The 24,314-nt window shown below is 40.8% G+C and overlaps 1 protein-coding gene across 2 annotated transcripts in view; it reads left to right on the top strand.

Annotated features, from left to right (window-relative positions):
• IGLON5 (IgLON family member 5) overlaps positions 1–24,314 on the top strand; it is a 299,890-nt gene that overhangs the window by 230,115 nt on the left and 45,461 nt on the right. The window lies entirely within an intron of this gene.

The raw sequence follows: 24,314 nt of genomic DNA, 5'->3' as shown, positions 1-24,314 counted from the left end.
CTATGGAGAGATGGACAAATGCACTTGCAGCATTCGCATTAGCGCCCCCCATTGAATAACATCAGAGTGGGCAGAGCGAGGGACATTGGAGATGGAATCAGATTATTACAGTAACCCTTACACTGCAGGAGGGTGTGGGGGGCCTGCGGGGGGGGACATGAGGAAGCTATAGTGCTCAGAATAATACTTTGTATTCCTATAACAGAGTATCCCTCTAAACAGGGTTATTTACCAAAGTTTGGATTATTGGGAACTGAAAGCGAATTTAAAGTGAATTTTAAATTTTAGGCCATAATAGACAAGCAAATATAGCAGCCAATTTCAATACATATTTTTTCACTTAATTCAGGTATAATGACCTAAAATTTGACAGTCCCTTTAACCCCTTAAGGACCAAACTTCTGGAATAAAAGGGAATCATGACATGTCACACATGTCATGTGTCCTTAAGGGGTTAATTCACCTGTGCATTGTTGGGAAATTCAAAGCTTCCTTCATATATTTTGAAAAATAAGATTTTTTTTATTCTTTGTACTGACATATTAAGGACTAAGTATAAAGTTTTATAAACCTTATTTATTTCATATAATAAAAACTAACCAAACCAAATAAAGTTTCATTTTTGCAATAGATGAAAAAAGTATTCTATTTTGCTGACTGTTTATAAAGCCAGCTATGGGAATCTAATAGTAATGGGACCCTTTGAAATACCTTCTCTAAATTATAAAATTTAAGTGGTTTTGGTGCTCAGTCTACCAAACCTGCCAAAACATAGCAGCCCCTGTACCGAACTCATGTTCAGAAATACTATGTATTTAATGATGTGTCCATATCAGTGTGCATTAGACGTGTGTCCTAATGTGGGACCAGACCACCCTCTCTGTACTTTCTTTAGGTTTCAAAGTTACCCTGTAGCAAAGTTTGAGTAAGCTTGTTATCGTTTTAAAGAATAAAATCACATTTCTAAATATACCTATTTATCACTAAAGCACGCATTTCCTTTTTGTAAAATTAGTGCACGCCCTAATACAGTGTTCTGTACTTGCCTCTAATATGCCACCAAATTTCAATTTTCTTGACCTTCTCGTATTGCCGTGTTTCTTGATCGGGGATCATAAGACCTGAGTTACAAGATTGCAGGCACTTAGACAATATGGTAAAACCTACACCTGTGCACAAATGTGTTTTGTCTGTAAACAAATCAATTTATGCAAATCAAAATCCTTTTCTTCAAGCAACCGAATGAATTGATTCCCGCAGAAAATAATTTAATACCTTGGGAAAAAAATAGTTTTGTCCGGGTCTGTATTAAAAGAATTTTCACTTGGACAAAAAACAAATTATTGCATAAATCTAGTAAAATATTTGTGCTTCTTGGCACACTGTATGCTAGATGTCAATGAGAGAACTGCTATTATGTTACAAGAATTTCTCACTTGTAGTGGAATCTATTATCCCATTTGAAGTGTTACTAATATTACCAAGTTTATGGTTTACTAGTCGTTAAACACGTTCCATAAACAGCCCATATGATGGGCATTCTTGCGTTACCTTGCTACCAGCCTCAGTTCCAGCAGCACAGGCTGACGGGATGAGTATTTGATGCATGATATAAATACAGTTAACCTTCCACACATCCTGCAAAAAAACGCTAACCTCAAAGGCACTGTGCCGGCGGACCATGATTTTGGAGCCACAGCTGATATTAAAATAATGCCATTCAATGTTAACATGGGAATTTTAGAGGGAACATGGACTGTGCATTTCCTATTTTATCTCTGATTCACTCACATGATATCTTTTCATGATAAACAAATTTATTGAAACAGAGAAGACAGTGCCACATACATGTGTGTGTGTGTATCTTAAAACAAAATCTATTTCATGCCTTCACACCAAAATAAATATAATAATTTAATTAAAAAAAATTATTAAAGAGACACTCCACACACCTGGAAAATTAATTCAAACAATTAAAACATAAAAACAAAAAAATAATAAAATAGCGATTTTGTGTTCTGATTGCAATTCAGGGAAATCCAAAAAGAAATAAAAATATTTTAGAAAATATAGAGTACCACCTATCTTCAAATACTTCATACAGTCTGAAATATTAGCACGAAAGCACAGATACCATTGTTATCACGTACATTAGGTTTGATAATAGATCAATACAAGAGGTCAAATGCTGTCCCCATAGGTTATTGCAAACAATGTTATGGTACTTCGAGGAATGAAACTTCCCAAACATGGCTTCATAATATCCAAATATATATAATAGATAAAGTCTGCATGTTAAACATATTGCAAATAAAATTACACCGAAGCGTTTATTCACAAAGCATCTAATTATAGTGAATTGAAAACTGAATAGCTACAATTAAGGCAAAAAAAGTGCGTATTTGGAAAACTTTCTCCACTTCAACTATAGTCACAGTCTCACTCTTTTACTTTAAATATCTCTAGTTATACAGGACATAGCGCTTGATGTAATATTTTGGATATGATTTTTAAATAATTTAATAGTTTTGGTTAAACTAATTTTTTTCAAAATATTAAAATATCAAATTTACATATAACTATATATCAAAAAAATTCAGTAATACGATATATTTCATAATATTAAACCATCTTAAAAGTTTATCCAAAAATATTCAATCACTGGAAAAACGTATTCTAAATATGACATCAAAGCCATAATAAGTTGCTATTACAGCCTGAAAAGAATCCCTCAAAATACTCAGTCACTTGGCACTAGCTGCTACAGTGCAGCCATAAAATTTAACCTTCAAATGTTACTGTAGTGTGTGGGAGGAGCTAGTGAGACTTCCTTTGCAGAGAAGCATAAGAACAGTGTTGAGTTCTGGCAAAGATCTATAATTTGCCTGCAGTTTGAAAACAAGTACAGAATCAAAATGTAAATAAGTGGTAATGTATGGATTACTTTCATTTTCCTTTACTTTGCAATGCAGTCATAGCTATATACTGTTTTTATTCAGATTTCACAAAAACAAAATTACATACATTCAGCTATTAAAATGTGAAGAATTTAGCTCCACCAAGATCGTTTGTTTCCAAGGAAACCGAATGCAGAAAGCAGCTAGACATTCACAAGTATTGCCACACTTTGTATTGCTGTGAGCAATTACATGACAATGCGAGTACCTGTGGCATCTCTGTGCTGCCCAAATACTTCACATCAGAAAACCTGATCACAATGCTCAAACGCACATGCACGTACCAATGTGAGTGATTTGTGTGCATGCACATGATATCACCGGTGTGCATGTTAAATGCCAGTCATGGACACTTGGAAAGGAATTCATTGATTGCTCTTCTGTGTTGCTCTTGATCGAAAAGTAGCAAGAAACGGAGCATGCAATAGAAAAACTGTGCAGGATTCTATTTTATTGTTTTTTGGTTATTGTAATATATTTATATTATGTATAGGTTTCTCAGTACACTGAATGGTCCATTTTCGCATCCTTTTTGATGTGTCCGAATTATTTTTGAATATTTTTCATGGCCAATATTTGGACTTGTGTTGGAGGTCCTGAACTTGAGAAAAAAAAAATGGTTCAATCGAACGGAATTTTTGCACTGCAAACAATTCTAATTCTGAGAGAGGAGGTGGGGAGACAGACTGCGTGACTTGCTTTCTCCACCTCGTTTCCAGGCATAGCATTATTGGGAGATGGGCTGGTGGCAGCTGCAGCCTAGGAATGTAACTCCACTAAACCCAGGGAAACTGGACTCAATACACAGAATAAGTGACCCACATTCAACAGCTTCATTGGATGGAATGCTACAATACAATACAAGGATATCATCGTTACATATTATCTGCACATATTATTCATATATGTACACACACACATACACACAGTCAGTCAATCATTCACAAGATGAATGGAAATGTGCTAATAATTTACCACTATATGGCTTTTTAAAGTGTTGTGTTTATGTGCTAAGTAATGTCTACTTGTGTTTACACTGAATATTTATTTGCATTCCATCACTTACAATGAGTATTTCCCTCCAGGGTAAACGATTACAGGGTAAAAATATGGAATTGATATTAGCTCAGACAGGCTGTGTATACAAAGTAAAACAGGACGAAACCCAACTATATATAGAATAAGACGGGATGGGGTGCAGGGTGTATATAGAATAATACAGGATGGGGTGCGGGGTGTATATAGAATAATACAGGATGGGATGCTGGGTGTATATAAAATAATACAGGATGGGGTGCGGGGTGTATATAGAATAATACAGTATGGGGTGCGGGGTGTATATAGAAAAAGACGGGATGGGGTGCGGGGTGTATATAGAATAATACGGGATGTAGTGCGGGGTGTATATAGAATAAGACGGGATGGGGTGCTGGTTGTATATAGAATAATACAGGATGGGGTGCGGGGTGTATATAGAATAATACGGGATGTAGTGCAGGGTGTATATAGAATAAGACAGGATGGGGTGCAGGGTGTATATAGAATAATACAGGATGGGGTGCGGGGTGTATATAGAATAAGACAGGATGGGGTGCAGGGTGTATATAGAATAAGACAGGATGGGGTGCTGGGTGTATATAGAATAAGACAGAATGGGGTGCGGGGTGTATATAGAATAAGACAGGATGGGGTGCGGGGTGTATATAGAATAAGAGGTGCGGGGTGTATATAGAATAAGACAGGATGGGGTGCTGGGTGTATATAGAATAAGACAGGATGGGGTGCGGGGTGTATGTAGAATAAGACAGGATGGGGTGCAGGGTGTATATAGAATAATACAGGATGGGGTGCAGGGTGTATATAGAATAAGACAGGATGGGGTGCTGGGTGTATATAGAATAAGACAGGATGGGGTGCGGGGTGTATATAGAATAAGACAGGATGGAGTGCGGGGTGTATATAGAATAATACAGGATGGTGTGCACAGTGTATATAGAATAAGACAGGATGGGGTGCTGGGTGTATATAGAATAAGACAGGATGGGGTGCGGGGTGTATATAGAATAAGACAGGATGGGGTGCGGGGTGTATATAGAATAAGACAGGACGGGGTGCGGGGTGTATATAGAATAATACAGGATGGGGTGCGGGGTGTATATAGAATAAGACAGGATGGGGTGCGCAGTGTATATAGAATATGACAGGATGTGGTGCGGGGTGTATATAGAATAAGACAGGATGGGGTGCGGGTTGTATATAGAATAATACAGGATAGGGTGCGGGGTGTATATAGAATAATACAGGATGGGGTGCGGGGTGTATATAGAATAAGACAGGATGGAGTGCAGGGTGTATATAGAATAAGACAGGATGGGGTGCGGGGTGTATATAGAATTAGACAGGATGGGGTGCAGGGTGTATATAGAATAATACAGGATGGGGTGCGGGGTGTATATAGAATAATACAGGATGGGGTGCGGGGTGTATATAGAATAAGACAGGATGGAGTGCAGGGTGTATATAGAATAAGACAGGATGGGGTGCACAGTGTATATAGAATAAGACAGGATGGGGTGCAGGGTGTATATAGAATAAGACAGGATGGGGTGCGAGGTGTATATAGAATAAGACAGGATGGGGTGCGGGGTGTATATAGAATAATACAGGATGGGGTGTATATAGAATAAGACAGGATGGGGTGCAGGGTGTATATAGAATAAGACAGGATGGGGTGCAGGGTGTATATAGAATAATACAGGATGGGGTGAGGGGTGTATATAGAATAAGACAGGATGGGGTGCAGGGTGTATATAGAATAAGACAGGATGGGGTGCGGGGTGTATATAGAATAAGACAGGATGGGGTGCAGGGTGTATATAGAATAAGACAGGATGGGGTGCGGGGTGTATATAGAATAAGACAGGATGGGGTGCAGTGTGTATATAGAATAAGACAGGATGGGGTGCGGGGTGTATATTGAATAAGACAGGATGGGGTGCGGGGTGTATATAGAATAATACAGGATGGGGTGTATATAGAATAAGACAGGATGGGGTGCTGGATGTATATAGAATAAGACAGGATGGGGTGCGGGGTGTATATAGAATAAGACAGGATGGGGTGAGGGGTGTATATAGAATAAGACAGGAGGGGGTGTATATAGAATAAGACAGGATGGGGTGCAGGGTGTATATAGAATAAGACAGGATGGGGTGAGGGGTGTATATAGAATAAGACAGGATGGGGTGTATATAGAATAAGACAGGATGGGGTGCAGGGTGTATATAGAATAAGACAGGATGGGGTGCAGGGTATATATAGAATAAGACAGGATGAGGTGCGGGGTGTATATAGAATAAGACAGGATGGGGTGCAGGGTGTATATAGAATAAGACAGGATGGGGTGCAGGGTGTATATAGAATAATACAGGATGGGGTGCGGGGTGTATATAGAATAAGACAGGATGGGGTGCAGGGTGTATATAGAATAAGACAGGATGAGGTGCAGGGTTTATATATAATAATACAGGATGGGGTGCTGGATGTATATAGAATAAGACAGGATGGGGTGCGGGGTGTATATAGAATAAGACAGGATGGGGTGCAGGGTGTATATAGAATAAGACAGGATGGGGTGCGGGGTGTATATAGAATAAGACAGGATGGGGTGCGGGGTGTATATAGAATAAGACAGGATGGAGTGCGGGGTGTATATAGAATAAGACAGGATGGGGTGCGGGGTGTATATAGAATAAGACAGGATGGGGTGCGGGGTGTATATAGAATAAGACAGGATGGGGTGCGGGGTGTATATAGAATAAGACAGGATGGGGTGCGGGGTGTATATAGAATAAGACAGGATGGGGTTTGGGGTGTATATAGAATAAGACGGGATGGGGTGCAGGGTGTATATAGAATAAGACAGGATGGGGTGCAGGGTGTATATAGAATAAGACAGGATGGGGTGCGGGGTGTATATAGAATAAGACAGGATGGGGTGCGGGGTGTATATAGAATAAGACAGGATGGGATGCAGGGTGTATATAGAATAAGACAGGATGGGGTGCGGGGTGTATATAGAATAAGACAGGATGGGGGCCATGCAATTTAAGGCAGGTTGGAGTAACACAAAGTGTAATATAACTTTACTTTGGTATTTTCTCTTGGCTATGCACAGAGATATTTTACAGATTTACAGCGTTTGGATTTTGCTGAACTTCTGCATTTTATTTACATTCCTTTACTTCATCTTTTTTCAGCCTTTCTTTCCACTGCTCTCTCCCTCCCCATTCCCTTCACGCCTCTCTCCTCCTCTAGTTCTCTCATCTGCTCTTTAATGAAATCCCTATTTCCCAGCTTCATTTGCATCAGTCAGTTAGAAAACAAATCCTTTGCTTGTGAAAGTTGTGCGCTCGTGGGAGCAGAACACACATTTTCTCGCTTTGACAGATGCTTGACGCAACCTTCTAGGGGTCATTAATCAGGAAACACAACGTTGTACAAGTGCAGAATGGGCACATTAGATGACATCTTTACATTTATAAAACAATCCTGTCCTATTTGTCAACTAGTGATGTCTGCTGTAAATGTCTGTCCTCTCTACTGGCACAGAATGGGTTAAGGAGCCATTTTGTTTTGATGTCGTGAAGAATATAGGCACCTGGCAAAGGGATCGTGTTGCTGGAAAAGACTTGTGGAAACATGTAGCAACAAGAGGAAGCATTTTTAAAGGGACACTCCACTACCCAAATACAAAATAAATTTTAAAAATCACTGTTTAGTAGATATACCTCAAATGAAAACATGCATGGATTTTATTATGTATTTTTCCGTCAGGTTTAATCTAAAAACAGCTTGCAAAACCTGCAGTTTTCTTGTCTGCAGCCTTTGCAAGCCCTCCCCTTCTAATCCCACCCAGGCTTTCTGTAGCTGTCCAATCACAGACTTCCCAATGCAGCTCAATGAGAAGTCTTTGCAAGGCAGGTGCTCTGGGTAATTGCTGCCTCTTGAGTTTAGCTCCACTGTGTTAAACAACCAGGAAGTCACAGGACCAGCTGTCTGCTTATAAACCAAGGGGGTGTAACTATGTTAATGTACAAAAATCCAGATTTCTGTTGTAATCTGCAAGTTTTGCAGAATAAAAAAAAGAGGACTCACTCTTCACACATAAAGCTTGCTTGTTTTTTTAAGCAAACTAAAGTTTTTTAGGGGTCTGTAGTGTCCCTTTAATCTATCTGTTTCATCTATTTTACAGCTGGCGCATTGACCAACTGAGCTATCTCACCAGTTATATTGGTTCTTTTAATGTAGAAATCCATCTTTTTAACAAATCATGCCTTTTCTTACAATGTAACATGTTTGTGCAGTAAATATAATGCATCATTTTTGTTCTGGCGCTCTGTGTATAGAATACAGATTTCCTCCCACTTACCACCTGTAGCAATTTGGTTTATAATCCTTTTCCTCCTCTGTCATGTTATCGAGTTACAGATTCGTAGGTAATTAAGATTTAGAACATCTTTACAGCAGGGAGCTGTCTGCCTCTGTATTTAAATATCTTTAGTCGAAATGGTCAAAAGGTAGATCCATCTCTCCAACGATTCCTTGCAAACCTTAAAGGACCACTTCAGGCACCCAGACCACTTCAGCTCAATGAAGTGATCTGGGTGCCAGGTCCCTCTAGTTTTAACGCTGCCGCTGAAAACATAGCAGTTTCAGAGAACTTTTCAACTGCTATGTTTCACTGAGGGTTAATCCAGCTTTTAGTGGCTGTCTCACTGACAGCCCCTAGCGGCACTTCCGCGATTCTTACTGTGAAAATCACAGTGAGAAGACGCTGGACGTCCATAGGAAAGCATTGAGTAATGCTTTCCTATGGGCGGTTTGAATGCGTGCGCAGCTCTTGCTGCTCATGTGCGTTCGGATCTGTCATCGGTAGGGGGAGGAGAGTTCCCCAGCACCGAGGGAGCCCAGCGCTGGAGAAAGGTAAGTTTTAACCCCTTCAGCCCAGCGGGAGGGGGCCCCTGAGGGTGGGGGGGACCTAAGGACCCTTTAGTGCCTTGAAAATGAGTTTGTTTTCCTGACACTAAAGTGGTCCTTTAAATACGCAGTGTCTCTTATGGACTCTTTCATCTTGTGGACTCCTACCATCTTCCAGGTGCTGCCACAGAAAAAGCCACCAGGAGCTGGCTCGCTGATGTGCTTTTGCTTATTCAGCAGAGTACAAAATTGAGGTACCAAACTGGGGTCTATGGAAGATCCTTCACTGATCTTCTTGTCGAAGTGCAACAGCCTCCAAATGTCAAGTGGCCTTTTTGGGTGAATGGATGAGATAAACTAGTCCCAGCGAAAGTTCAATGTATATACGTTTTATAAATATTTTATCTAGATCTGTGAACACCTGTGACATTTACCTTAAGGTTGGCAAATCATTTTGTCAGTTGCAGTTCTACAACAGCCGAGGTTCTACCATTTGGCATTCCTGATCTCTAGATTGTCTCCTTCGGCTTCTACTTCCGAGTAACCAACTCATGTATTGCCATGTGGAACCCAAACAGTTAATTGCTCTGCATCTGTAAACAAAATTTGCCTCCTTTTCATATTTAGCAGAATATCTTGGGCTGCATGGGTAAATACCCCTGGGGCCATGCTGCCAGCAGACATTTTAGCTGCTTCCAGGTTTCGGGTTTACAGTTGCAGAGAAAACACAGCTGGTGTTGTGCAAGTTTCCCATAGATTGATAAGTGAAGAGTTTGCTTTCCTAGTCTCAGTTTTAACTCTTCGGGGATAAACATTCCCTTTTATAACTATTTCTTATTTTTCATGACATTCGTGTACCTGAGGTGTGGACCTGGAAGCTGGCAAATAAGTCATGATTGGTGTGCGCCTAAAACAAGAGTTTAACTGAGCTCACAATATGTCTATTATTACATATGCCATTACATTTTCACTGTTCGGAATCACACCAACAAATCAACACATTGACCAAGCAGCTATCCCATCTAGAAGCCAATTATCACAATCAGAAGAGCCAGTAATAAAACATTCAGAATCCCAATACATTTACATTTATAAAGTTTAGTAGCATGTTGCAAATATTTGTATTTATTTATTTCTGGGTTTGTTCCCATCCAAAACTGCTTAAATGAACACTGCCAAAACCACTTCAGTCTGCTGTAGTAGTTATGGTGCTGAGGCTAACCTGGCACCATCCCATGGTAAGATTACCTGGCTCCCACCGGGTTCCCAGATCTGCTACCACTGCATCAAGTCTTCCCGAGCAGGTGGAGACGGGTTGCTCTGTAGGGCAAAGCATGGTCAATGTAGGACCACACTCATTGGCTGAGTGCACTCAACTGATGCTCATAGTAAGGGAGTGTGGTCCTGCTTTGCGTGCTTTCTTCTGGAGAGACATGCTTTGTTTGCTGTAATATGATTTCTAACATCACCCCTGGACAAATCCAAAAATACAGGCCTGTCTTTATCACTGGGTAACAGCTTCAGGGGGGGAGTCAGGAGACTAATAGAAGTTCTTATCAGCAGTTTCTGGCCTTCCATACCAGAAGAGAAAAGGCAGGGAAGTGCCCAACGAACCCCTGGTAAGAAGTGAAACCAGTAGCCAACATGGTCCTCCTGCCACCATAAACACTACAGTGCTTCTGTAGTGCTTATGGTGTTTGGAGTGTTTTTTTTTTATTAGAGTAACCCTTTGCTGGGTGACTGTCCTGCTCAACTGATCGCAGGTCTTTAGAGAACACTGGGATCTAAGAATGTGTGCAAGATAACAAAGGGAAGATCTATAGCTGTCCTTCAACTTTTCCAGTGCTGTTTCCAATACCATTTCCATAACTTTTTTGCATATACTAATTCTATATTTTCCCTTTTATTTTTTACCCAATTATAAACGTCTGACAGCTGAAAGTAGACAAAATATTGTTCATATAAGAAGAGTGGTTAATGAAATCATAATAGATCTTTAGACTGTTTATAAGCCTTGACCGCCCCCATTTATAGCGTGCAGCTCTTGGAAAGCAGCACCCTAATAATATAATATCTTGGACAGTTAAATCCCCTCTCTATGTATTACTATATTTTCCATAATAGTATTTTTAGGCAGCTGTTCGATGCGTGCGAGTTGATGGCCTCAATTACTAAGCAATGCTTTGACGCATGGTCATCATGCCATGTCACTCATTACCCAGCCGTATAATTTGCTATACAAGCTAAGTGCTCTGTATCACAGGAAGCCGTTCAATTTTGACAGGAACAGGGTTCTTTATGAGAGTGAACATTTGCCACATAATGTCTATTGTTCTACATTGTATGATAATTATATTGCAGCATTCCATCTTACAACTAGGCTATAATTATTATCAGCACTAGAATTTTTTATTAAATTTGACTACAAGCCAATAGACTTCTGTTTAAAAGGGATGGATGGCTGGATCGATGGATGGGTGGACGTTGGACTTATATTAATAGCAGAGAAGAGGTCCAGGCACTCTGATAGCTTCAAGCAGGTTTATTTGAACATGAGGAACACTGGAACGTTTCGACCCGAGATTAGGTCTTTGTCAAGTCTTTTGTTGGACTTCTGTTGTCACTGTTTTGGCCTAAGCTTTGCAATTTGATTGTTAATATTGTACAATTACTGGTCCGGAGAGAATCATGTAGGATTAATTCACTAAATAGAGACATGTGGTAATACTAGACTTGCAGATTCATTTTATTCCAAACTGCAATTCGTCTGAACTGAGCTGATTGGGTGATCGGTCGAATTCCCCAAATCACAAATCAAATGACTCATTCAATTGCTGAGCAGGCGATTTAGTGATTCAGAATTCCATCAAATCGAAAATTAATAGGAAAAATATGATTGATGGCTCGGGGAACGTCAATGAATTTTTATTTTATTTGCATATCAACTGAGAAGTGACAAGTAGGAGGAGCACAAAAAATATCTATATTTATATATCATATAGCATTTATAGGAATGTAGCCTAATCCTTGGTTATTTTTTTGTATTTATTTTTTACTACCCCTCCTATTTTCTCCTCTAGTTGTTACTTTTTCTCACTAGATCTAAAAAGCACATAGCAAGAAAATGCTCCTGTCAGTGTACTGCAAAATCTATGTATATAATAAAATGATGTACCTATTTTGCCGTACACTTATTGGCCGATTTTCGCACTCTTTTGTTTTGTCTGATTTGTTTCCCGAATCAGTTTTTCGATACCGAAATTCTGCCGATCCAAATCGACATATAGTCAGAAATCAGGTGTAAATAAACACTTTCTATTTTTAGGAAAAATGGTTCAGACTAGCCAAATATTCTCACCCTGCACAAGATATTATAAAAAAAAAGAAAAAAAAAAACACATACAAAGAAACTAAAAAGGGATTTAGGGTAAATGGGTGCATTAGAAAACAAATCTTTTATTGTGTTGTTTTTCCAGAGTGACTGTTTACCCTCCCCACCACCCTATTTTTAATTTGATTTTCAATTTAACACATTTTGCAGTTTAATGAATATATTGATAATGTTTAAGAATTCAGAAGTCAACAGATAAACCTATAACCACAACAGAAGAAGCAAAAAACGCCATGCGTATCCCCACATAACACTCACAGAAAGCTAAACAGTCCACTCAAACAAAAAGACATTGTAGGTGTTGGTGAAAAATAAAACTGAGAATATTTTAGAACAAATAAAAAAACAAGTAAAAAAGAAAAAAAAATCACTGAACTGCAAAAGCAGTCCATGATAAAATGTAGCTAGTTATAAAACTTGTAAGACACCTCCGGTATGTGTGCTTTCTTGTGCACAGATTAGTTCATGCAGGTGCAACTTAATAGTGGTAAAATCACACTTATCTTATGGTAATTTTAAAGTCTTGCGGCCATCGACACTCTTTGAATTAGCATGTGGAAACATAAGAACATAAATAAACAATAATAATAGTAATACAATTTATTAAAAAACAATTTAAAAACACGTACATAAACGTTGGTGGGAACATAAATGGTTTTAAACCCACTCACAGCGCCGGAGTACAAAGTTCTTCAGGCTTTCGATTCAAATTCGCCTCTCTGAATGTGTTCTCTCCTTTGAATTGCTCAAATTCCCCCACGTTTGAGTTACGGATCGGCGTTCTCACTGAATTCGTGGCTTTTTATCAAACGTGTCCTGCACTCCGAACTGATCTCCTTAAGATTTCGGTCACAGATTTGGTGGACATTTTTTTAAAACAGCTGTCATGGGAAACACTTCCTCCTTTTTTTTTTTTTTTTTTTTTTTTTAACTGTTGTCTGTTTTATTTTTCACCAACACCTACAATTTTGGTTATTAGTTTAGCGGTTAAGAATTATCAATATATCACCACGATATTCCACAGCGCTATCCAGTAACTGTGTGCAAATACTTTGTTCTTAACCCCTTTATGACAAGGTGCTGAGCTAATCCCAGAATTTCGTTTCTGGCTGCTTACCAGTAATGAAGGGGTTAAGAAGGAAAATTAAATGGCATGAAAGCCCTAAAGGGAATGAAAAGAGAAAATGACATGGTTGTAATAAAAAGAAAGAAGTGTAGAGAGTACCAGGCTGTGATTAATTCATGACACTGCTCCATTCCTTATTTATATGGCAGACTAATGATTTTCTTAAAGAGCATTACCCTTGGTCCCCGCCATGACGGGCCTCTGGAGTGCGCGCACTGCGAAATGAAAGAGAGGGGCAACGTAAAGGGAACACATACGCTGTGCAAGTACATCTCATGGCACTGGGGTTATTCACTAAAATACTTTAACCCCTTAAGGACACATGACGGAGATATTCCGTCTTGATTCCCTTTTAGTCCAGAAGTTGTGTCCTTAAGGGGTTAATACTCAGACTATTCAATCATTGACAGGAGATTCCTGTTTTGTAAATAAACCATTTTAGTTACACTGCTTGAGGTGTTTCACCTAGTCAGTCTGTTATTAAAAGAACGCTTGTTATTAGAAACGTATATTCTATTTTTAATTTTTTTTACCGTTAGAATTATACCTTAAATGCCCCCAACATGTGTTTTACAGCTGACTCAATGAAATCTCTTATTAGAAATATCATTAAAAAAGTTAATGGAACGTATAGACAGCTGTTACGCTCTATAGAAGCATCATTGATGTCTGTGCGTATATTTCAATGTATATAGTTAACCCCTTCGCTACTGACTGTTCAGCAGTTTCTAGTTGAGTAATGAGTGACGCGGTGATATCGGATTTTTCTTAACTAAGCGTCGTTTAACCATTTCGGTGCTGGATACCACACCTCGGAGGGAACACAAAAAAGATGACAATATAAAATACATGGACAAAAAAATGGTAAGTAAAAAAAAAATGCTTATAATTTACTTAATTTGAAGTCAACTTCACAATAGCAGAGTTTGCTAAGATGAAGACAGCCCTTACATTCTTCTTTCTCATTTAAAACATCAACAAAATCATTATGTTCATTACCCCCAGGCTTCTAATTGGATAGATAAATAGATAGACTTGATACAATCTAAATATGTCAAAGCCCCAGCCCTGGTCATAAAATGCACATAGGGGGTACTCTGTTTATTAAGTCACCCCAATACCACCTCCGCGGGTTAGAAAGACAATACATATCAATGACCACATCACTTCCCTCTGTGCACGAATTTCCAGTTTCCTGTTGTTTTACAACCAGCTGTCACTTGCTGTGACATTGAAGTCATTGCGTGACCTTGACATTATGATACCCATTCAGTTCCTTGTTAGATGTTGTCTTAATGCCTTAGATCTGTAGAGAAATGCTACTGTAATCGATAATAAAAATGTCCAACTTCACCTGAGGAATCTGTGACAAACGTTGCAGTGGCTTGACAAAATAATTATACAATTCTTAAAAGAATAAAAATCTGTCTTTGTATTTATTTAACTTTTTTGACAATCTTATTTGTGTTTTCATTTGGTCTTGGATTATTGCAATGAATACAAGTATAGTAATAAAGTGTGAACAAACATCTGGTTGTGATTGTCAAGTTTGTTTAACATAGTCATACAATCAGGTAGACATAAAGAACTGTTGTCTTATTACGTTCAACCTTAAACTCTGTAACTTTGTGCTACATTTAGAGTTAATGACCACAAATGTCGGACTTATTATGTAAGGCGGGGTGAAGAAATGGGGAAATAAAAGGTTTTAAATGAATCCCCAAGCTTGATAAATGTGTGTGGGGGTTCTCGCTGCCAACCTCCCCCTTTTCTCCCAGTTATGCTCAACTATTATTAATCACCTGGGTCAAGGTTTGTTGGAAAACCACGAGAAATATGGCCCGATGATGGGGTCCACATTTGTGTACATTTGTCGGATGTGCCTTTTATTACAGCTGCCATAGATTCCATCATGTACATTTCCTCCACCTTATCCACCCACTGTTGGAGAGCGGGTGAAGACTGTTTCTTCCACAGAGCGTAGATTGGAGATCTCACTGGTGTTTTGAGAGATTTCTTATCGCACTGTGGTGTGGTGACCTAGCATACCTACCTGCTTCTTTATGGATACATTGACATCTTTTTGATAGGATGCAATGGCTGGACATGACCACCAAATCTCCAAGCATCTGAGACCCCCTCATAAATCCTATATAATACTACAGGGATCCGATACCAATAAGTGTGCAATTTATAGTTTAGTTCCTGGAATTCTGAAACAATCAGAATCAATCCCTGCTGCTTGTGCACCTTTTTCTTCCACACGTTTCCCTTCCACATAACTTTCTATTATCGTGCTTTGATACAGCACTTTGGGAACATCCAACTTCCTTCGCAATTACCTTTTGAGGCTTTCCCTCCTTATGGAGGGTGTCAGTGATGGTTTTCTGCACAACTGTTAGGTCAGCAGTCTTCCCAGTGGCGGATCCAGAGCCTGATCTCGGGAGGGGCACTTGTAGATTATTTAAAAAAAATAATCCTAGCACAATAACCACTACAGCTCAGTGTAGTAGTTATGGTGCCAGTAGTGCCAGGATCCCACCCCGGAGTAAGTAGTCATACCGTTTAAGAACAGTTTGACAACTTACCTGGGGTCTGCTGGGATATAGGGCATAGGAGAAGTGGTGTGTGTTAGGGGTGAAGTGTGTGTGAAAGGTGCAGTGTGTGTGTGAGTGGTGAAGTGAGTGTGAGTGCGTAAGGGTGGCAGTGTGTGTGTTAGGGGGCAGTGTGTGTATGGGGGCACTGTATGTCTGTGTGGGGCAGTGTGTGTATGGGGGGCACTGTATGTCTGTGTGGGGCAGTGTGTGTATGGGGGGCACTGTGTGTATGGGGGGGTCGTGTGTGTGTGTTTGGGGCAATGTGTGTATGGGGGGGCAGCAGGGTGTGTAGGGCACTGTGTGTGTATAGGTGTGCAGTGTGTGCGGGGCAGTATGTGTATGGGGCAGTGTTTGTGGGGCAGTGTGTATGGGGACAGTGTTTGTGGGACAGTGTTGTATGGGGACAGTGTTTGTGGGGCAGTGTGTGTATGGAGGCAGTGTTTGTGGGGGCAGTGTGTGTATGGGGTCAGTGTGTGTAGTGTTTGTATGTGGGGCAGTGTTTGTGGGTCAGTGTGTGTATGGGGTCAGTGTGTGTAAGGGGGAAGTGTGTGTATGGGGCAGTGTTTGTGGGGCAGTGTGTGTGTGGGGCAGTGTGTGTATGGGGACAGTGTGTATATGGGGACAGTGTGTGTATGGGGACAGTGTGTATATGGGGACAGTGTGTGTATGGGGACAGTGTGTATATGGGGACAGTGTGTATATGGGGGCAGTGTGTGTATGGGGGCAGTGTTTGTGTGTATGGGGGCAGTGTTTGTGTGTATGGGGGCAGTGTTTGTGTGTATGGGGGCAGTGTTTGTGTGTATGGGGGCAGTGTTTGTGTGTATGGGGGCAGTGTGTGTATGTATGGGGGCAGTGTGTGTGGGGGCAGTGTGTGTGGGGTCAGTGTGTGTATGGGGTCAGTGTGTGTATGGGGTCAGTGTGTGTATGGGGTCAATGTGTGTAGTGTGTGTATGGGGTCAGTGTGTGTAGTGTGTATGGGGACAGTGTGTATATGGGGACAGTGTGTATATAGGGACAGTGTGTGTATGGGGGCAGTGTTTGTGTGTATGGGGCAGTGTTTGTGTGTATGGGGGCAGTGTTTGTGTGTATGGGGGCAGTGTTTGTGTGTATGGGGTCAGTGTGTGTATGTATGGGGTCAGTGTGTGTAGTGTGTGTATGGGGTCAGTGTGTGTATGGGGTCAGTGTGTGTATGGGGTCAGTGTGTGTGGTGTGTGTATGGGGTCAGTGTGTGTATGGGGTCAGTGTGTGTGGTGTGTGTATGGGGTCAGTGTGTGTATGGGGTCAGTGTGTGTAGTGTGTGTATGGGGTCAGTGTGTGTATGGGGTCAGTGTGTGTAGTGTGTGTATGGGGTCAGTGTGTGTATGGGGTCAGTGTGTGTAGTGTGTGTATGGGGTCAGTGTTTATATGGGGACAGTGTGTGTATGGGGACAGTGTGTATATGGGGACAGTGTGTATATGGGGACAGTGTGTATATGGGGACAGTGTGTGTATGGGGACAGTGTGTGTAGTGTGTGTATGGGGACAGTGTGTGTAGTGTGTGTATGGAGACAGTGTGTGTATTGTGTGTATGGGGACAGTGTGTGTAGTGTGTGTATGGGGTCAGTGTGTGTATGGGGTCAGTGTGTGTATGGGGTCAGTGTGTGTATGGGGTCAGTGTGTGTATGGGGTCAGTGTGTGTATGGGGTCAGTGTGTGTATGGGGTCAGTGTGTGTAGTGTGTGTATGGGGTCAGTGTGTGTATGGGGTCAGTGTGTGTATGGGGGCAGTGTATGTTGGGCAGTGTGTATGGGGGCAGTGTATGTGGGTCAGTGTGTGTATGGGGGCAGTGTATGTTGGGCAGTGTGTATGGGGGCAGTGTGTATGGGGGAGGGGAGGAGGGAAGGGAGGCTTTTTAATAAAAAAATAAAAAAAAATGTATTTAATAAAATATATTATGTCCCCCCTCCCTTCTTACCTTTATTGAGGAGGAGGGGGGACATTTCTGGATCCCTGGTGGTCCCAGTGGGGAATCCCTGGTGGTCCAGTGGTTCCAGTGAACTCTAGCCCGCGCTCCAGGGCTAGAGTTCACTCTCGCGAGATTTGGAGCGTTGCCGTGGTAACCGCGGCAACGCTCCAAATCTCGCGAGAGGAGGACCCGGAGGAGCTGCTGGTAACAGCTCCCGGGTCCTCTCTCCCTCCCCTGCCGGTCGGCTGTCAGTAATGTGCCTGCGGACCGGGGAGGGAGATCACTGATCACTGATCTCCCTCCCGGTCTGCAGGCACAATGCAGGGCTGGCACTTGGGCAATGTCAGCCCTGCACTAGCCGGCAGGGGAGAATCTCGGGGGGGGCAATTGCCCCGTTGCCCCCCCCCTGGATCCGCCAATGAGTCTTCCCCATGATTGTGATTCCTACTGAACCAGACTGATTCCTACTGAACCAGACCATTTAAAGGCTCAGAAATCCATTGCCGGTGTTATGTCTTACTTAGCTGATTAGAGTGGGACACTGTGAGCCTAGAATATTGCACCTTTTCACATTATTCTAATTTACTGAGATTGTGGATTTGGGGTTTTCATGAGCTGTAAGCCATAATCATCGCACTTATGACAAATCACAGCAGACCAGGCAGACTTAATACTTAGATAATAAAGAGAAGCTTCAATGTAAGCAAAAAATAAAACAATACTGTCAATATGGTGAGTTATATGGCATGAAGGAACATGTTGGTTATTTAAAATATATATTTATTTTATATTTGTTTTGGTTTTGGTTTTAGAAACACAAGCTGTACAAGTCATATGTACCAAGTTTACATAAAATATTAGTTGTTTTTTCTTGTTTCCAAGTTGGCGACATATATATATATATAAACAGGATTCTCTTGGCACTCACCCACTAGTATTGTAGGCCACTGGAAGGAATGTCTGCCTGCCAACGAGTAACTTGTAACTAAATGACCTCCATTTGTTTAAATATGCGTAGGGATTCAGGAGAGAGCACAGGTAACTTTTTCTTTGGTTTTTACTGTATATATTGGTGCTGATGTGTACTGTGGCCATTGCTGCCGCCCAGGAATGATGGGAGTGAGCGCAGGACTTTTATTTTTGTATTTGTATTCAATCTTTGGAATTAATATGATACCACAATAAAGAAACACCCTATGAGTGCTCCCATTTCTCCTTGTATATGTGTGCGTGTGTGTGTGTGTGTGTGTGTATATATATATATAATGTTTTATTTTATTTTTAATAGATATATTTTTATTTTTATATATATATATATATAATATTTTTTATTTTATTTTTATGGATGTTGGCATTACTCTGTCCGAGCCGTGCAAACGTTAAATCGTCTTGTGTGCTGCTGATTTATATATGTTGGTCTCTCTGTAATCATAACTGCATTATAATCTCTCTGCGGGAGGCTTTCCATACAAATATTGACATGTTGAGACTGTGATGTCTTATGAGAGGAGAGTTATTATACAGAGATTCCTCCCAAAGGAAAAGAATCATAAAGAAGACTAGAAAGTGCTCTGTCTTAGGCAGGGAGCTTATGGAACTGACATTCATCTCAATGGGAATAGCAAATAGAGCTAACAGCGGAAGCCTATAATTGGAGACCAGGGTGCATCGCTGTCCAATCATGGACCTCAAGCTATTAATAATTAAGGGATTGTAATGTATATAGTACATATAATAGTCTATATGGTGTTTTAGTGCTCCAGTAATATTAGATAACGATAGGCAGCTCGAACACCTGGTCTGGAGTATCTCTTCTTTCTGGATAAATGTAGATGGAGAAATATACAGTGCAGTGTTTCTGGTAAAATGGAAGGATAAGTAAGGAATACACTTATGGATTTTGAGAGCTCTTAAAAGCTCCACTTCTATGAGTGTGTGCAGGACAATCCCTGCTTCTGGATTCTTGTGGGTTCCATTGGTCTCAGTCAGCAGTCCGGAAGCTTTGTATAAAAAATATAAAACATGCAGCTAGACTAGTCTATTGTAGTATATCTGGATACAAATGGATAAAAGATAAAATAAAAATGCACTCACGTGGTATGGAGCCTGTGTGTTGCTCTATGTTAGTGTAGTTTCCACTGCTGGTAAGAGACAGTTCTCTACATATATAGGGTATGCAATAAAATAAAGATAAGAAATATAGTGCACATTGTAATTTAATAATCTTTATTCTAACACATAAAACAAAAACAAAACAAAACAAAACAATAAAATTTAGACTAAAAAGAGGCTTTTCAAAGTGAACACTTGGAAAAAGCCACATTGGTGAAACGCACATGTGTTACTTTTTACTCTATATTTTAATGTTCTTTTAGCTTTATGTGTCAGAATAAAGCTTAATGTATTTATATAGGATATACTGGAAGTCTCTTTCCTTGGTGGTGAACTCACTACCTAGTCTGTTTCGACTGAGCAAAAGCCTATTTTGCTCCACACTTGTCAGTGATTTTCCTTCTATCTTCACAGTTTTATTGCATACCCCATATATGGAGAGAACTGTCTCTCACCCGCATCCCACAGTGGGGATTATACCACTTCATGCTATATTATAGGAGCCAACACACAGGCTCCATACCACGTGAGTGCATTTTAATTGTATCTTTTATCCATTTATCCGGATATACTACACTAGATTAGTCTGTTTTTGTTTTTTTTCTAAAATCTTGGAATTGACAAGAGGACTGCAAGGTTCAGGTGAAACCGGCCTGGAATTTGCAATTCCCTTAACAATTCTATACAAATCGCTTTTCAATTAAAGGGACACTATAGTCACCAGAACAACTACAACTTATTGTATTTGTTCTTGTGAATCTTATCATTCCCTTCAGGCTTTTTGCAGTAAACACTGTCTTTTCAGAGAAAATGCAATGTTTACATTAAATTTCCACTGACCACTCCTCAGATGGCTGCTAGAGGTGCTTCCTGGGGCTGTGCTGCACAGTGTGACTGACATTTAGTGTCTCCACTCTCTGCATGCAGACACTGAACTTTCCTCATAGAGATGCATTGATTAAATGTATCTCTTTGAGGAGATGCTGATTGGCCAGGGCTGTGTTTGGCTTGTGCTGGCTCTGACCTTGATCTGCCTCCTTGACAGTATCAGCCAATCCTATGTGAAAGCATTGTGATTGGCTCATAACACAACTTCTGATGTCAGTCAAGCAGGTAGATCAGGGGCAGAGCTAGCAGCAGCAGACTGCAATAAAGGTAAGATTTTACTATAATTACCGGTGCAAGGTAGAGGCAGGGGGGCTAGATGGTGTTTTTAACACTATAGGGTCAGGAATACATGTTTGTGTTCCTGACGCTATAGTGTTCCTTTAATAAACCTCGATTTGCTGGTGAATTGAAAATTGAATTGCAGATTTGAGGCAAAAAAAAATGGAAATTTGAAAAATTTCTCAGAATCTGCTATAATCACATCTTGGATATTTTAGGCTAAGTTTTGCAGTTTGGGTTTCATTGCAGTTCAGTGTTGAATTGAATAAATCCTAGTGTCAAGAAATATTCTTATCCATCAACTTTTCAGAGTAGATTCATGAAACTCTCCTGAGATATAGAAATACAACGTAGTAGAAATAAGATGCTCAACCCTGGCAATAGAGTACCTACACAAAAACAAATATTCATCTAGCAATAACCTGCAGCAGCGTTTTGCACTTCAGACATTGTCAGGGCCGTCTTTAATTTGGATTGGACCCTGGGCAAGCATTTACTTGGGCCCCCCTGACTACATATAGATACGCACAAATACACTACCTGACACACACACGCAGATACACACTGACCGCATATAGATACACACAAGAACATACAGATACACACAGACTACATATAGATACACTGACACACACATAGACACACACAGATACAAACACTGGCATGCATGCAGATACAAAGGTACACACACTGAATTCATATAGACACACCGACACACACACTGACACACACACTGACACACATACAGACACACAGATACACAACCTGACACACATGCAGATATACAGATACAAACACTGACACATACAGATACACACACAAACACAAATGGACAACATACAGATACAGAGACACATTCTGACAGACGTACTGACACAGACAGCCATACTGGAACACACATACACAAAGACATACTGAACCACACAGACACTGACGGACTCACACACACAGACATACAGATACACTGACAGACATACCGGCACATATACACACAGACAGATGGACATACTGAAACACACATAAACTGACAGACATATTGACAAACACAGACATACAGAACCACACGGACACTGACAGACTCACACATAGACATACAGACATTCTGGCACACATACACACAGACATACTGAAACACACATACAGACATACTGACACACTGACAGACTCACACACACACACACAGACAGACAGACATACTGACACACTGACAGACTCACACACAAAGACATACTGACACACTGACAGATTCTCTCTCACACACACACACACACAGACATACTGACACACTAACAGACATACACACATACACTGACAGACATGCACACATACTGAACCACACAGACACTGACAGACACACACACAGACATACAGATACACTGACAGACATACTGGCACACTAACACATACACACATACATATATACTGACACTGACACACACACACACTCATGCAAAATTTGATAACCACCCTCCAGTTTCTTACCATTTCTGGAGGGTGACTTCCCTTGGGTCCAGTGGGCTGGCTGGGGTGGCTGGGAGTTAAGCTTTCCCGGCCTGGCCCCCTCCGGAACAGCTTCTTCCTCCCGCGCGGCTCCTGTTTCTGTGGGAGGAAGTGACGCGCGGCTGTCACTTCCTCCCAGTCGGCTGCCAAAAAGCAAGGGCCCGGTCGCGCTGTTAAAGCGCCACAGCGCCCGACCGGGCCCCTGCTGACACAGGCCCACTGGGTGGCCCTAAGTGCATGGGCCACCCGATGGGCCCCCATAGTTTGCAGGCAGAGGGCAAACGGAGCAGCTGTCTTGGGCCCCCCAGCAGGGACAGGGCCCGGGGCAGCTGCCCCATTTGCCCTGCGTTAAAGACGGCCCTGGACATTGTGGACTACATCCTCCATAACATTCTTACAGCCATACTGCTGATAAAGCATCAGGGAAGATGCAGTCCACAACATCTGGCGTTTTGAAGGTTGCTTATATACGAATGTGATGAATGTTGCATTTTAGTTTTGGAAGGTGGTCAGGAATTCAGGGTGAGCTAGAATGGCATTCATAGTCTATATCCACCTTGCTGCACTGGACACTCGTGAGTTCTTCAAATTTTGGCCAGTACATAAAAAGTGTTGCCTGGCAGTGAGTCAAGAAGACATTTCACTAATCAAGAAGGGTTTTTATAGTAATTGCCTTAATGAATTGATTTCCTTCGGGGGACAGAACATTACATTTGTGACTGTCCCACCAAAAGCGGGACACTTGGGAGGTCTGCTTTTATTTCATTAAACTGATGTAATAAGGAAGTTGACTTGATGCCTAACAAGGTGTGACAGGTGCAACTGTCAGATGTTTTTAATTGCGCTTGAATTTAAATAATGTAATAGTTTGATTAGGGTTGCAAGGGTAAAACCTATCTCTGTAGTATTTAAATTACAGAGTTAATCCATATTGACTTGAAAATGCTGGAGTTGTGGTAAATTGACAAGGGAATTGCAAAGCCATTGGAAGAACTCAACTGGATAATTCTTCCAATTCAGCTATTCTGACCAAAAATATTCAGCACCCTTATCAGTTCTCAAATATGTAGGGTAAAATATAGATGGGATTAATTATTGGTTATCTATTTAATTTCACCTTTTACTGATATCTTTAAAAAACAAAAAAGTTACCACTGATTGTAACACACAGCAGTATATATTCTATTCTCCTCTCTGTCCCCAACTTAGACATCAAGTTACTCTACTGACATCAGTCAATCAAATTCATAAGGTACGATCAGACAGCAGTGCTGGGTTTATGTGCAACCAATCTGCCAGGTGTTATTACTAGGGCTCTTTTAGTTTATTATTATGGGTGAGGATACCATTCTCCACTGGATGAGAAAATATATAGTGTAACCGGAATAACCATAATGTTCTACACAGCACTTAAAAGGGGTCACCAGAAAACCATGACTTGGGACCAAAAAGTATATTGCGATGTCCAAGTGGCTCATGTATCAGGCCCTCAGACAGAATATATTATTACATTTATATGGTCCTTAGGATGGCATGTTCAT

The sequence above is a fragment of the Pelobates fuscus genome, chromosome 11 (assembly GCF_036172605.1).
Source record: "Pelobates fuscus isolate aPelFus1 chromosome 11, aPelFus1.pri, whole genome shotgun sequence".
Lineage (NCBI taxonomy): Eukaryota > Metazoa > Chordata > Amphibia > Anura > Pelobatidae > Pelobates > Pelobates fuscus.
This window is presented reverse-complemented; position numbering and strand designations above follow the sequence as displayed.